The sequence below is a fragment of the Schistocerca gregaria genome, chromosome 2, assembly GCF_023897955.1.
Source record: "Schistocerca gregaria isolate iqSchGreg1 chromosome 2, iqSchGreg1.2, whole genome shotgun sequence".
Lineage (NCBI taxonomy): Eukaryota > Metazoa > Arthropoda > Insecta > Orthoptera > Acrididae > Schistocerca > Schistocerca gregaria.
Window position 1 is genome coordinate 126,325,154 of NC_064921.1, and position 16,391 is coordinate 126,341,544.

The 16,391-nt window shown below is 42.4% G+C and overlaps 1 protein-coding gene and 1 non-coding gene across 24 annotated transcripts in view; both read right to left on the bottom strand.

The window, feature by feature from the left end:
* Window positions 1-16,391, bottom strand: part of LOC126336500 (prolyl 4-hydroxylase subunit alpha-1) — a 697,270-nt gene that overhangs the window by 51,385 nt on the left and 629,494 nt on the right. For 7 of the 23 annotated variants that reach the window (XM_050000262.1, XM_050000252.1, XM_050000248.1 and 4 more), the window contains one exon: window positions 15,148-15,204. The exons of the other annotated variants lie outside the window; for them this stretch is intronic. The gene's annotated coding sequence lies outside the window, so the exon portion shown is untranslated. The remainder of the gene's footprint in view (window positions 1-15,147; window positions 15,205-16,391) is intronic. 23 annotated transcript variants of the gene reach the window in all.
* Window positions 14,422-14,493, bottom strand: Trnaw-cca (transfer RNA tryptophan (anticodon CCA)). Its single transcript has one exon. It is a non-coding gene; the product is annotated as a tRNA-Trp (tRNA).

The window sequence follows — 16,391 nt, forward strand, 5'->3', positions numbered from 1 at the left end:
ACGCTGAGCTACAGCTGTGCTAACCACTATAGCACCGTGGCAATGTGGCTCACCCACCTGCACAGACTACTCTAGCCGAATGCACTCCCTAGCTATCACGCTACCCATTCACGCCGTCAGTCCATATTTCCATTCTTAAATCGTTTGTTTGGCCATGCACAATATTCTCAACTTGAATCAATTGATTCAAGAGTGTGGTTTTACCATAGTAACTTTTTAGTTGTGTTGCGAAAAGTAATAGTGAAAATGTTGGGCAAAATATACCCCTGTTTGGAGAAGTGTGGCTACTTATTTAGTAGCGCAGTAGAGAGAATTTGCGGAAGCATTCCAGAGATCTTCACCGCAGTTGGATCGACAGGGAAGTGACACAGAAGAACCCGCACCACCCAAAAACTACTGCGAGAAGAGAGGAGAAAGGTGATATTACTTTCATCTGGCGGTGTTTTGGGGTCGGCAAAATATTGCCCTGTTATGTCGGCCAGGGACGCAACTTCCCGCTAGTGCTGGTATAAACAGCACCAGGAAAAGAAGGAAATATACACCCTACTAGGAAACATGGACCAATGAATTACAGGTGATTCCTTACCAATCCAGTACAATGTATAGTACAGACAGAACAACATGGCTAGCCTAAGGACATGGGAGCAAAAGTGGTTTTAATCGAGCTACCGTAGCTATTTTACAGCCGTCCATTTTCAATTAAAAAAATCAGTGTGGTTTGTGCCTTAGATATAGCCGACACGCACCGCTGGAGAGCGCTGCGGAAGCACTTCATGATGAGGGGCACGTTGCTTGTGATGCACCAGCTCGTTTCTAAGCGTGCACCTACTACGTTGGTCGTGTTTCACGTTGACAAACACGTCCCGTATGAAGATGGAATGAAGGTATAATTAATATTTATAAGGGATTCTCAGATGGAAGCCCCTTTGCCAGAACTGAGTCTTGCTAGCACGATCATGGCTTTTCGTCTGCTTTTGTTTCAGACAGAAGGGGTTTCTTGTACCAACAATAGCAGAGCGCGTGCATTTTGTGGGACTCGTTAACGCTAACAAGATGCGGTAAATTGCAATACCCTGGCACGCCGCTCATCACAGACGGATAATTACTCACCCTTCGCCGCTAATTGCAGCTTTCAACTAGCATCAGAAAACGGCTGCAAGAACGGAAGGTATCAAAATGTTTGTTTTGTCGTCGCTTTCCTGCTGATTGCAAAATAAAGCTCGCATCACTGTTCTGTGAGATATCATAAAATTATGCTATCCTCAGATGTTTCTGCAACTGACATTCTTCTTAGCAAACGAAAATAAGGATCTGTCCTTCTAATCACCGTATTAATCTCTGACAACGTTCCAGATTAGAGGATAGGAAACAATATAATGTACACCACCGTAATTGACGAAGCAGAAATGTCTTTCTTTAGCGTGGAGGAAGTTTCTAGCCGGCGGACAGGCTTAACTAATTTTGAAAGAAAGCAGAGTTTTACACCTAGAAAACCATGAAAAATACAAAATAAACTATATCTGATTTTGGGCAAATAGCGTTACAGCTCAATCAAAAGTGATGATAATATAATTTTTTTTTCTCTGTGCTGCGCTTCAGGAAAATCTTTGCAATTAGTGAACTAATTAACCTATTCACTAATTAGTGAACTAATTAGCCTAACTTCAATACTGTGTTGTTATTTTAAATCGTAGAACACCTGCAACGAAATTCAATTTCCCCCACTAGTTTCTGATTTACGACAGCAAATGAAAAAATATGTGTACAATTTTCGGAATTTAGCAAGGGAAAACTATATCCAGATTTACTAGAAACGTATTAAAATGAGTAGATAGATCTGTTCCCTCTACGCAAGGACTGAAACGTTATTTTGCGATATTAGTAATCGCCGCTGGAATTAACGTTCGAAAAATAAAAATGGTTCAAATGGCTCTGAGCACTATGGGACTTAACATCTCTGGTCATCAGTGCCCTAGAACTTAGAACTACTTAAACCTAACTAACCTAAGGACATCGCACAACACCCAGTCATCACGAGGCAGAGAAAATCCCTGACCCCGCCCGGAATCGAACCCGGGAACCCAGTTAACATTCGATATTAGTCATTTGTGGAAGTCATTAATAACCGTCGGTTATTGTGTTGCAGTTGGTTGACAGAGAACAGAGTGAGGAGATGTCATATTCCATTTCATCTATCTGAAGCCAGGCTAGCTGTTTCTGTATTATAACTTGTACGCAACGAAAAAATATTTCCAGCTACCGATGCATTAAAGAGCAATAAAGAAGCTTGTTTTTCTTTGTATGATTTCTTAAGACTGCAGAATGTGGTATAACGGCGTATAAAAGTGCTATCATTCTGGAACCTTACAATGCCAGTGCAGATGAATGTCTTAGATACTACTAAATCAGTATAATTACTAAAGAAAGTTTTAGAAAAATACTGTTGCAGTTATGAATAATTCGGAGGAGTAACAGTACGTAAATATTTGTAGGTTGTGGTCGTCTCTAACTATTATGCAGTGTTTATGTTGTGGAATCGAAGATTTAAATTTCTGAATGGCGTAAATTAATTTTCTGAAAATGGTTCAAATGGCTCTGAGCACTATGGGACTTAACTTCTGAGGTCATCAGTCCCCTAGAACTTAGAAATACTTAAACCTAACTAACCTAAGAACATCACCTACATCCATGCCGGAGGCAGGATTCGAACCTGCGACCGTTGCGGTCTTAATTTTCTGAACTGACGATCGGACATTGTGCAGAAGCTTCAGGAAAGTGTTGCCACATTACATCCCGATGCATGTGCTTTGCAACACATTTGTGGCTAAAGGAATATCAGAACTGCAAAACATGATAATTACGATAGTAATTGCAAAAATCTCAGAATGGGGTCGACATTTCGTCACAATAATCATGAATAAGCTGCCTGTAAACACAAAATATGAATATTTCATCCACTGCCAAAGCAAATTTTCTAATTGAGTATGTAAAATACTGTTTGTCGTAACTTGGATTAGATTATCCTTTTATTTTGCATTTTCCGCTACTTCACAGTTTCAGCTTTGCAACCATTTTTAAGTACGCTGAGGTGGAAAAAGTCACGGGATAGAGATGCGCGCACGTACAGACGGCGATAGTATCCCGATACAAGGGCAGTCATTTGACTCTGGTGATTCATGTGGAAAGGTTTCCGACGCTGACCGCACGACTGGTGTTTACAGACTTTGAACGCGCACTATATAGTAGCTGGAGCTACACGCACGGGAGATTTCATTTCGAATCTCGTTAGGGCATAACCTCTCACGACGGACAACGCTATGGTCAACGGCCTTCATTGAACAACCGACAGCTGTCAGTGCTAACAGACAAGCAACACTGCGTGAAGCAACAGCAGGAATCAATGTGGGACGTACGACGAACGTACGCATTAGGACAGGTGCGGCGAAATTTGGCGTTAGTGGGCCTTGGCAGCAGACGACCGACGCGACCGCCTTTGCTAATAGCACGACACCGCATGCAGCGCCTTTCCTGGGCTCGTTACCACATCGGTTGAAAAACCGTTTCCTGCTCAGATGAGTCCCAATTTCAGTTCGTAAGATCTGATGGTAGGGTTCGGGCATGGCGCAAACCCCACGAAGTTATGGACCCAATTTGCCAATAAGGCACTGTGCAAGCTGGTGGTGGCTCCATAATGGGATGAACTGTATTGATACGGAATGGAGTGGATCTTATGGTCGAACTGAACCGATCATTGACTGGAAATGGTTATGTTCGGCTACCTGGAAGCCATTTGCAGCCATTCAACGATGGAATTTTTACGGATGTTACCAGGCCACAATTGTTCGCCATTGGTTTTAATAACATTCTGGACAATTCGAGCGACTGATTTGGCCACCCAGATGTTCCGTGATGAATCCCACAGAGCATTTATGGGACACAATGGAAATATCATTCGTGCACAAAATCCTGCACCGGCAACAGTTTCGCAATTATGGACGACTGTAGACGCAGCCTGACTCAATATTTCTGCATTGGTCTTTCAACGGCTTAGTGAGTCCATGCCACGTCGAGTTGCTGCACTGTGCCACGAAAAAGAGGTCCGACACAATATTACAGTATTAGGAGGTATCCAATGACTTTCGTCACCTCAGTGTATGCAACAAACCCACCACACGGATACATTTGGGTAAAAAAAAGTACACTTAAACACTGCTCGCGGATTAGGCGTTACGTGTGTTCCGATTGGCCGACTACTGCCCGCAAGGTAGTACGAGGAGCGATCTATGGTCGTGGAACTTGCGATCAACATGTCAGCAAGCCTTTCTGCCGGTACTGCCAGTAGGTGAATCTTGATCTTCTTCATTCAAGCAGATCCTGATCTGAGGCTAAATAGACAGCGATCCTGGCCTTCCTATTTCAGAAAAAGATCTGAGGCGGTATCGGGAATCGAACCTGGGTCCTTCCACACCGAAAGCAGGAAAGCAAATCCTTTTTTCCGAAAATATTGCATTTATTCAGAAACAGAGATCATAAATCTTTCATATTGACTTTAAATACGGCATTTCAATAAATTGTGGAAATGGTAAAACTTTTCTTTTTCCCATTTATCGTTGAGAATTTAGTGTGTTTCGTTCATTGTGTCTTGTTTGAAGTCGTTTATAAACTCCCCTCCCGTTCTGAAGACGTAGTTTATAAGACAATATACCGACCACGAAGGCAAACGACATATTTGACTTAAAGTTAAAACTTCCGTTGGTCATGCATCATTAATATACACTCCTGGAAATGGAAAAAAGAACACATTGACACCGGCGTGTCAGACCCACCATACTTGCTCCGGACACTGCGAGAGGGCTGTACAAGCAATGATCACACGCACGGCACAGCGGACACACCAGGAACCGCGGTGTTGGCCGTCGAATGGCGCTAGCTGCGCAGCATTTGTGCACCGCCGCCGTCAGTGTCAGCCAGTTTGCCGTGGCATACGGAGCTCCATCGCAGTCTTTAACACTGGTAGCATGCGCGACAGCGTGGACGTGAACCGTATGTGCAGTTGACGGACTTTGAGCGAGGGCGTATAGTGGGCATGCGGGAGGCCGGGTGGACGTACCGCCGAATTCCTCAACACGTGGGGCGTGAGGTCTCCACAGTACATCGATGTTGTCGCCAGTGGTCGGCGGAAGGTGCACGTGCCCGTCGACCTGGGACCGGACCGCAGCGACGCACGGATGCACGCCAAGACCGTAGGATCCTACGCAGTGCCGTAGGGGACCGCACCGCCACTTCCCAGCAAATTAGGGACACTTGCTCCTGGGGTATCGGCGAGGACCATTCGCAACCGACTCAATGAAACTGGGCTACGGTCCCGCACACCGTTAGGCCGTCTTCCGCTCACGCCTCAACATCGTGCAGCCCGCCTCCAGTGGTGTCGCGACAGGCGTGAATGGAGGGACGAATGGAGACGTGTCGTCTTCAGCGATGAGAGTCGCTTCTGCCTTGGTGCCAATGATGGTCGTATTTGTGTTTGGCGCCGTGCAGGTGAGCGCCACAATCAGGACTGCATACGACCGAGGCACACAGGGCCAACACCCGGCATCATGGTGTGGGGAGCGATCTCCTACACTGGCCGTACACCTCTGGTGATCGTCGAGGGGACAGTGAATAGTGCACGGTACATCCAAACCGTCATCGAACCCATCGTTCTACCATTCCTAGACCGGCAAGGGAACTTGCTGTTCCAACAGGACAATGCACGTCCGCATGTATCCCGTGCCACCCAACGTGCTCTAGAAGGTGTAAGTCAACTACCCTGGCCAGCAAGATCTCAGTATCTGTCCCCCATTGAGCATGTTTGGGACTGGATGAAGCGTCGTCTCACGCGGTCTGCACGTCTAGCACGAACGCTGGTCCAACTGAGGCGCCAGGTGGAAATGGCATGGCAAGCCGTTCCACAGGACTACATCCAGCATCTCTACGATCGTCTCCATGGAAGAATAGCAGCCTGCATTGCTGCGAAAGGTGGAAATACACTGTACTAGTGCCGACATTGTGCATGCTCTGTTGCCTGTGTCTATGTGCCTGTGGTTCTGTCAGTGTGACCATGTGATGTATCTGACCCCAGGAATGTGTCAATAAAGTTTCCCCTTCCTGGGACAATGAATTCACGGTGTTCTTATTTCAATTTCCAGGAGTGTACATTGGGGTGGCATGACGCCTACTTTATTTTAAACAGCTGGCAAGATATTCAACTGCACTCACGTTGCATTCGGTAGTAAATACCAGAATGGTGACTAGTCGAAAGTGGTCCAAATATGTACTTTTTATGGGTAATACTACATGGATGAAGATGGATACACAGCCAAACTTGCTACACATGTTTAAGTTTAGGAAATTTTTTTCCACAGAGTCACATATGTCGAACTTGACTACGAAGTTGAAATAAGTCGTCAGAGCCGTGCGGGTTTACCCGAGCGGTCTCAGGCGCTGCAGTCATGGACTGTGCGGCTGGAGTCCTCCCTCGGGCATGGGTGTGTGTGTTTGTCCTTGGGATAATTTAGGTTAAGTAGTGTGTAAGCTTAGGGACTGATGACAGATGACCTTAGCAGTTAAGTCCCATAAGATTTCACACACATTTGAACATTTTTTAAGTCATCAGATGGCTGACCCTTGGCCGCTTGGTGAACCGAGAAGAGAACTGTCAAATATCAGAGCTTACATTACTTCCACAGAATTACAAGTTAACTATCAATCAACTTACTTAGCATTTCAAAATATGGGTTATATCACGAAACTGGAAATAACAACGGGTATCACTTATGTTAAGATATGTAATTCGCAATGGTGTAACAAGACTGCAATCCATTTGTATCGTTACGGAAAGAATCGATTATTACCACGGACGTAGAATATATTAGAATCACCCATCGCGAGCCCTAAGTACGCAGTTCATCAAACAGATGGCGAGTAGTATCGGCAGTTATTAGAGCAACTTTAAGAAAATAATTTTCATACGTTAGTGAGTAGACAACAGCGCAGCCGAATAATCTCACCAGACAGAATGTTAGTCACAAACTTAAAAGAGCACACTGATTGCTACGCTGTTTTGGACGTGGTGTATTAACTGATACGGGACGACTATACCACCCCATGCCGCTGCGTTAAGCCACCGCAAGTGGCGTGGTACGTGTTAACCGGTTGTATGGAATCAGCGCTGTAAAATGGGACGAAGTGACAGAGTGGCAGAAGAGACATGTAGTGTTTGGACATAGTTAGTTTGACGTATTTGTTGGTGTTCGACGTGCACTATCCAACGTATCTACCATGAACGGTGTCTCACTCGCAACCAAATAACACGGCATAAGATCAGTGAACGTACGAAGATACCAACAGACAGATCCCAGAGATGAGTGTCCCTTCTTGTCGATGACAACCGGCTTAAAACCCGACAGGAATTGCTCCTGTCAGTGAATACAGGTCCATCTCAACCAGTTTCCGAGGGAACACTGACAAGGGAACTACCCAGAATGGACACTCGGAGTCTGGTACCTCGTAAAATGTAAGTCGTGTAACTATGACCTCCCGTCGGGTAGACCGTTCGCCTGGTACCTCGTGAAGGGCTGCACGTTTTCAGTGGGTCGGACAATGCACACACCGTCTTCAGGCCACAAGTGGCCCATCGGGACCATCCAACCGCCGTGAAATCCTCAATGAGGATGCGGATAGGAGGGGCGTGTGGTCAACACACCGCTCTCCCGGTCGTTACGATGGTTTTCTTTGACCGAAGCCGCTACTATTCTGTCGAGTAGCTCCTCAATTGGCATCACGAGGCTGAGTGCACCTCGAAAATGGCAACAGGGCATGGCGGCCCGGATGGTCACCCGACCAAGTGCCGGCCACGCCCGACAGCGCTTAACTTCGGTGATCTGACGGTGATCCGCAGTGTATCAGACAATACACCCTGGAATATAACTGATTGGAGGCATGAGGTCCTGTCTGACGAGTCGCGGTTTTGCCTCTTTTCACGTGATGCAAGGCGTCCAGTGCGCCGACGGCCTAATGAACTGTTGAACTAGCAGTCTTTGGAGGATGTACATCAGCCCAGAAGTAGTTCTGACATGTTTTGAGAGTGTTTTTGTACCATGACTTGAGCCCACTCATTCAAGTTACCATGAACACGAAGCGTGTGGTGTAATCATACCTGAGACATATTCTCATTCTTCGGTGCCGATGGGTGTCGGTAGTTTCATCTTATAATACAGTAGTTCGTATAAAAGTATACCAAATAAAATTCATTGTTTCGTGCATATCTACTTATGTCTTATGTGTTTAAACTAAATTTCTAGGTTTTAACAGAAAATATGTTAAGCTTTTTTATCAAATAAAAAAAAATTTAATGTAAAAAAGCTTTTAACGCCTAGACCTTTCCTTAGAATTCGTTAATCACTCGTTCCGTTCATCTTGATGAACAGTTCCTTTGGACCTGTTAGTCCGCGATCGACCCATCTCTTCTGTAAACGTCTCGCTTTGGCGATGTTCACTACCGAGGGTTCGTCGGCTGGCTTAACTAGTTCTTCGTAGAATCTCCCATTCCATTTTTGTGTTGCTTAGTCGAATATTGGTCCAAAGATTTTTCTGTACACTTTATTTTCGAACACTGAGAGTTTGTGCTTTTCTTTTTTTGGGCACTCTCCATGCTTCGGCTCCGTATTGCAGTATTGGCCTGGTGATTGCTTTGGAGAATTTCAGCTCAGTTTTCCTGGTTGAGAGTTTGGAGGATAGAAAGAAGCCTTTGGAGGGAAAAGTAAACTTTGTCTGGTTAGGTATTTGACTTGTTTTCTATTGCAGTAATTTCATATTTACACCAAGATATTTGAAGTTGGGATTGTTCTTGAAACTGCAGTTTTCTACGTGAACGTTATGACGTTGTCCTGTAGTCATATTTTCCGTTCCTACATTCATGTGTTCTTTTTCTCAATTAATTTTTAAACCTGTTTTCATGACCGTTTATTTAGCTTCTTGAACAGTGTTTCAGTATCGCCACTGTTGTTCCCTATCAAAACTATGTCATCTGCACAGGCCATTGTATTAGGTTGTTTTATGTTATGTTTCCATTCGTTGTCCAATCCGTTGGTTGTGATGGTGTCACACGGTATTAATGTTGTTGTGTCTGCCGCAGCACGAGGTCTCGTGCAAAAGTTAGTACCTCACGACGGCACCACAAGTAACATTTGCAGCAACGAATCGGAGTCGGCGCAAATACGCCCCCAAGTGTTTCCTTACGCCACCGCATCCTCCTAGGAAGGTTTCAACATTTGTAAAAACGTCTTCTTCAGAAGGACAATATGACTAACCGGGTTACAAGTTGATGTGGCAGAGGTACATTAAAACATAGCCGAATGGCGTCGTCATAGCTAAAATTTCACTTCCATATTAAATTAAAACATGCACAGCTTAGTTGTTTTCATGTGGTACTTCCTCGCCAATGTACAGTGCACTAGCGTCACTTGCACAACGCTTGCGCTAAAGTAAGCTTCTGACAAGATGGGGCAATAGTAGTATGCTCAAGGAGGGTGCGCGATAATGACTGAAACTTTTATCATAATAAACTTGCTTCAAAGGTTAAAATCATAATTATGACATTAAAAACAAGATCATATTTAGCTGTGCACATATTTAAAATTAATAACGTCGGAGCAGATAGTAACTTACCATCTAAAAGAAGTGATTGTGGTAAAAACAGATTACGTAAAACTGACAGTGCAAACAGAAACTAGGGCGGGAAGAGGGAAAAGGGGGGGGGGGGGCGTGAAAGGGGAGACAAATGGGAGTAGAGAGAAGGATGGAAAAGGGAGGGGATAGAGGCAGATAGCAGTGGGGGACGGGAGATGATGGCAAAATACGACATATCTGAAAAACTGTGCACATTAAATGTCTAGAAACATACGTCACATCATAACAAAGAAGAAACGCAAGTATCACTAACGTCAAAAGGCGAGGAAAATGACATATCCTACAGTCATATGGAAGATCGAGCCATTTCTCTGCTAATTTAACGAAAATAGGCCTCTGAAAATATCTAGAAAATTTATATTTTTGAGTTGCACCTGTTCATTCAAAATGCATCCATCCTTGTGACTAGAATGTTAAAAAAACCTGTAATTCTTCTAGCAAGTCAAGCCCTTGGCCTCCACGTTCTTTATGCAAACCCAGTGATGGGGGTGAAATTTTACAATTGACGGCGCGTTACCGCTATATTTTAACGTATGTGAACTAGTTAAGTCTGAATTTGTATTTGTATTCGTAGAGAGATATGATTGTGCCAGTATATATACTGGTACACACACAGTGTGTTTTCACTGTTAACTTGCTTAGGTTGCCCATATTTTCCTTCTGAAGAAGAAATTTTCTCATAAACGTCGAAACTATGGTAAAGAGGTTTTAGTAAATCTTCCAATTTGCAACTGACTGGTTGTTTACTGTTTCTACAAGAAGATTTTATTCTACGGTTGCTGCTCCAGCCATGAAAAAAAAAATTTTAAAGCATTCAAAATATTTGTTGCGCGCTACATTTTCTTGTCTAGCGGTAGACCTATCTTCAGAAGATAAAAACTCAAACTTCTTATGAGATGTTAACGTAACTGTACTATTTCCTTAGCGTTTCCAGAAATTTTTCCCACCGTACACCATTGGTAACACATTTATGAGAGTAATTTAGTTGTTACATCTGTGACGAGTTGCGCCAAGATGAAAGCAAGAAAATAGCTTGCGGAGCGAAATTAGATGCGTTTTGAATTCAATGGCGCTTTTGTGGAGGTTAACATTCTGCCCGTGTATTTTGCGATTGTGTCTACTTGTATTGTTCTTAACGACCAATAACAAGCGGCGGTACTTCACTCAAGTTATTTGCACAAAACGGCAACGTCGTGAATGAGGAAAATTGGTTTACTTTGCCTTCAGCCAGTTACGGCGTACTCCATAAGCTTGGTATAATTAGCACAAAGTGAACAATTGAGGAACCAAAATGAAAGCTGAAGGGAAAGTCCAAAGGTCAAAACAAAGTATTATCGTGACTGTGAGGGAAGCAATTACGTTGCGAATTTTCCATCTGTTTCACTACAGAAACGTGTAAATGAAAGATTTGGACAAATGGGGAGAAAGTTTGACTGCAGCTATTACAATTCACAAACGACTTGAAGATCAGCTTCAACGAAGTGCACAAAGTTCCAGGCAAAACAATTCGTGACAATCGTAGGTGACTTTCGTGCCCTTTGCGTTCGAAGAGTCATGTGAGGAAGTACTATTGTGACATTGTGAATTCCTGTGAGAAGCAGAAAGATTTTATAAATGTTAGAAGGAATGTTGTTTTCTGAGGTCGGCAAGATACTTACAACATACAATAATCGTCTCCGACTGTCCTTAGAACTTGCCAAGGTTAGAAGCATTGCACACAGCAGAGACATGCGACACATCTGAGAACTCCACAGGTGTTCTGTGATTGCCAACTTTTATATACAACTAAACGTACTGAACCTTGTTGAAATGGTATTAATTTTCTTCCTTGTTCGCTCGGTTCAACCGTATTCGATGCATGCCTTCATCAGCTTGCCTTGGTCACCATCGCGTCTTGCTACAAAACTAGTTGCTCTTCCCTGTGTTTTTCGTAATACCTGAACACAGATTCTGTAGGTTTATAATAAGGCAGTATCGTGCACCAGGAAGGAAAAAATGCAAAGATTACTCCTTGATCAAGTGGAGAATCTCACATTAATACTCGGCTAATTGTATGAAGCCTGTCCGAAATATTTCTGAATAAAACAAAACTGTTACATAAATTAGCAATATCAACTACGTTGATCCCTCGAAAACATTGCTCAACCAATTTATGCACATGATTCCAAAAAATCTGGAAAATTAGCACATGGTAAATGATTCTAAATAGTATACTTTGAGAAAACAAACTAAGGGCATGAAATAAATATTTGCTATTTTATTGATATGAACAACTTACACCTTCCAGTAACGATTTTTCGATTGCGAGCGACACTCCGAATTTATGCATTTACAATGGTTCACGCAGTTTGTCTGCCCTCTGTCAGATTTCACTACTGTCTGTTGTACAGTGAGAGGAACAGCTGAGATCGTACAAACTAATTACTCCGCGCTTTCTACGTGAGTTTGTGATCTCTGTTGTGGACTAACTGTTGTTTCCTCGTATTCTACCAATAAATCTAAGCTTACCATTTGATTTCATGGCGATCACTGCAGAATATTACGACTCGAACTTGTTTCACTTACGAAGAGTTTGAAAAGGTACCCGATTTCATAGCTCACTTTCCCATTTTATTTCTACTCTAGTTCATTCGAAACAGTTATATTGACTGTAATTCGATCCTATTGTGCATATGCAAAACTATTTCTTGGCCCGGGGAAAGCGTGCTGCCTATATTTGCTTATACCTGGAAGCATTGGAAAGTTATCGAGACTTGTATCCCGAAAAGCTATGAGACTGAAGCACAGCAAAAATATAATATAGCATAGGTTCTATAAAAGCGATTACACGCGTTGAATGACCTCCGCCATGCCAACAAGGACGGATGCAGAAAACAGCTCACTAAAGCCCAACTCTGTCTCCTCTTGAAAGTCGCGGATAACGAAAAGAGATAGATGTACTATTTCTTGACTTCTTGACTTCCTGAAAGCATCTGATGTTATACCAAAGCAACTTTTGTTAATGAAAGTTCGATTACATGGAGTTTCAAACGAAATTTGTGATTTGATCGAGGATTTCTTTGAAAGGGGAACGCAGCCCATATCTTGGATGGAGTCATTGGAAGGTGTAGAAATAACCTCTGTTGTGCCTCAGCGAAGTGTTGGGACCCTTGATGTTCATGTTGTATATTAACCGCCTGCCACACAATAGTAACATTGGACATTTTGCAGATGTAGCTAACTGTAATGAAGTATTGTCTGACGAAAACTGCACAAATACGAAGTCAGATCCGGTTTAGTTTTCAAAGTTATACAAAGAGTAACAACATGCTAAAAAATTAAAAATGTGCAGAAATTCAAGCAACTGTAAAATTGTGCGCTTCACAGAATACAGAAGAGTAGAATCCTTTGACTACAATGTCAATGATTCATAATTGAATCGGTCAAATACATGGGTGTAATAATCTGTAGCGATATTAAACGGAATAATTATATAGATTCAACAGTAGGCGAAGCAGTTGCACACTTCGTTCACTATTTGAGCACACAAAATGCAGACACTCCATTACGGAAATTGTTTATAAAATATTCGTGCGAACTATCCTAGAATACAGTTCAAGAGTGTGGTACCCATACCAAGGAGGATTAACAGGGAATACTGAACGAATGGAGACAGTTTTGTTGATCCATGGGAGAGTGTCACGGAAATACTGCAAAACTTAAAGTGGCAGACGTTTCAGGATACATACCGACTATCTCGTGACAGCTTGCTTATAAAATTAAAAAAAAAAAAAAAAAAAAACAGTGTCAAGCGAGGCATCTAGGTATAACCGTGACCCGTCCCCTCCCCCCGCCACCTCAACGCCTGCCGCGACTTTATTAGAGATATTCTTCATCTCCTTATCTGTCTCTCCCGCTTGGACCGCGAAGACAAGACTTTTGAACTAAATTCAGTTTCATCGAAGTGCAAAAAACCTCATTTTATTGCACTTTTGTAGTTATACCAACGATCGTTATTTTTGCTGAACTGTAAAGGATTATTTACAATAAATTTCACAAGATTTACGTACTGTGATGCTGTAGTTAAAACATACATCAGTGGATACCACTTCGTTCTGCAATAATACTTTCTGACGAATGTGTGTTATCCTTGACTATAATTCCATGACATTGTTGAATGAAAATAAGCAAAGTATACTGTGCAACTGAATGACCTCCGTTTCTCTCTCACAGCGTGGCCAAGGTGTAGGAAAAAAATTAAGACAGAAACAACAAAAATCTTCCTTAGTTGATGAAGTGCATTTACGTTATACTCTACACGCGAATCCTTATTGAAAGTTTCTTTGTTGCTACACTGTATCGCTGTAAGCACAATTGTTGGTAGAACTGTTCTACCTTAGATCGCTGTGACAAACCTGTTGAACTTAACTTAACACAAGTTAGATCTTCTTCGCACCACTACTAACAGTAAGCAGCATAATGTTGGCCGTCACACCTCGTTGTCGATCGACTCAGTTAAGCATTCAAAATCTTCAATTAACTAACAACAATCATTTGTTTGGTCATAAAATTCATGCCCGTGAGAGTATTAGCTGTAATCATCCTAGGTACATAGAACATATTTTTAAAAAAAAAAAAACAATGCAACGCCAGATTTATTATAGCCTTACACTGAGCGTGAAGAATGAATAAGCAACTAAAAATAAAAATGTTTGACCCCGACGTGATTTGAACACGCAACCTTCTGATCTGGAGTCAGACGCGCTACCGTTGCGCCACGGAGTCCGATGCTTGGAATGACTATAGCAAGCGCTTACAAAGATCTAGCACGTATAACTTATTTACTGTTGAAATTTCCTTTATTAATATTTTACAACATATTTCAGTGTACCTCTGCTTACAGTTTTTCATAGTTGATATGCAATATATCCGCACAATACACATCAACATACACAAATATCTCTGTCATAAGTCCATGTCTACGGATTTATCCCGCATTTATAGCCATATTTGTGAAGAATAATTTGTTAACAAGATGCGAATCTTGGCAACGAAGGATTCTAGAAATGGCTGAATCAATCACAAAGCATACTCCACACGACGTAATGATGTTAACGACATACGTAGCAAGTCAATCTGTTCCAATTTCGTATTGACATTCGTTGGTGTCCACAAGTCAAACTCTGCTCTCCCAACCTAACCCTCACTGTATGTCAGGTCGAACAGCACAATGAAGATTAGATGGGAAAGGGGTGTGTGGTGGCGCGAGTGTTGTCACAACTGAGCGCTGTATTCAACATCTTAGGGTTTCCACAGACAAATTTAATATTCGTGCAAACATTTAAACATATTGCAACCCCACTGACACTGGAAAATTCACGAGCAGTTCAATTCGCGTTTACATAATAACCCATTCATATTCGAGGTGATCGCTCTTACCTTACTGGCTTGTTGATCACCAAAGAAGACACTCTGCAGGATGGGTGATGGGAGCACCTGAATCGACAGAAACAGAATAAAGTCGAGTGATATTGAATAAGCACTACCTGTTCGTTATCATGGTTAGTTAGCGGACAGCACTGTTTTATTGCGTCTAAAATGACAGTAAGACGTCAAATTCTATTCCACATAAATTTCAACAAGCGTTAACAATACTATTCTGATGGCAATGTACATACAATAAACACACTGTTGTCAGCCTGCTGAAGTTGGCAGAAACTAAAAGGCGGGCAGTACCCGTCGAATTCACTCAACAGACCAAAGTTATCTTACCTAGCTCCTTCTTACAAGCTTTTCTAAGAAATCGACTTAACACAATGAGCGGAGGTATTTAAACAGTCATTCTTCTCGCGCACCATATTTGCAACGGGAAGAAACCGAAATATCTGGTACCATGCACACCGTCAGCTGTTCGCTCCACAGTGGTTTGCAGAGTACGTATGTATGTAGATGTCGGTAATAGATATGGCTTTTTGCAACATGTCATACAACTCTTTTCTCCATTAAATTGGTTAACAGAACATGTGGTATATATACTTTCTGTTCCCACTCCGAACGCCTCTCATTTTAACGTAGCTTGTCACGCTTCTCATTTTAATGTAGCTTGTAAGCGTTAATGTCTTTAGATTAACTTACTCGGCTGACATGTAACAGAGATCGCAGAGATCTCATCCACTTGTTGATGGATGGTTCTGCTAAATTCATGCCTTTGGTGAGAATGTATCCGTTTGGTGAGACAGACAACGTTCTTGTTCCATCGCGAAAAACATATTGCTCATCTATCTCTGAATGCCCGAGCAAGTTTTGCTGTGGTGTAATGATTCTGTATAATTATTATTATCATTTATTCATTTCTATCGACTGAAACCAGTCTGTGGTAGTAACTGAATGAAAACAGTCGACACAGTCGGTTGTAATTATGCATACTGACTGAATTATTCATTCTTTCTATTGATGTGAAACTAGTCTGTAGTTTTTCTGGCGATTGAATCTTGTATTCGTATCTTCAACTGAAATCACGCTTTAATGTTCTGACTGACTGAGCTACACTCATTCATTCTTCTAAGTAAAACCAGTCTGTGGTACTTAGATTAGTTGAACCAAAGCAGTGGTATACAACCGGCGCACACATACCCCCGTAATGGTAGCCCTATCGCCAATGATACGTGAAGATATCGCAGAGG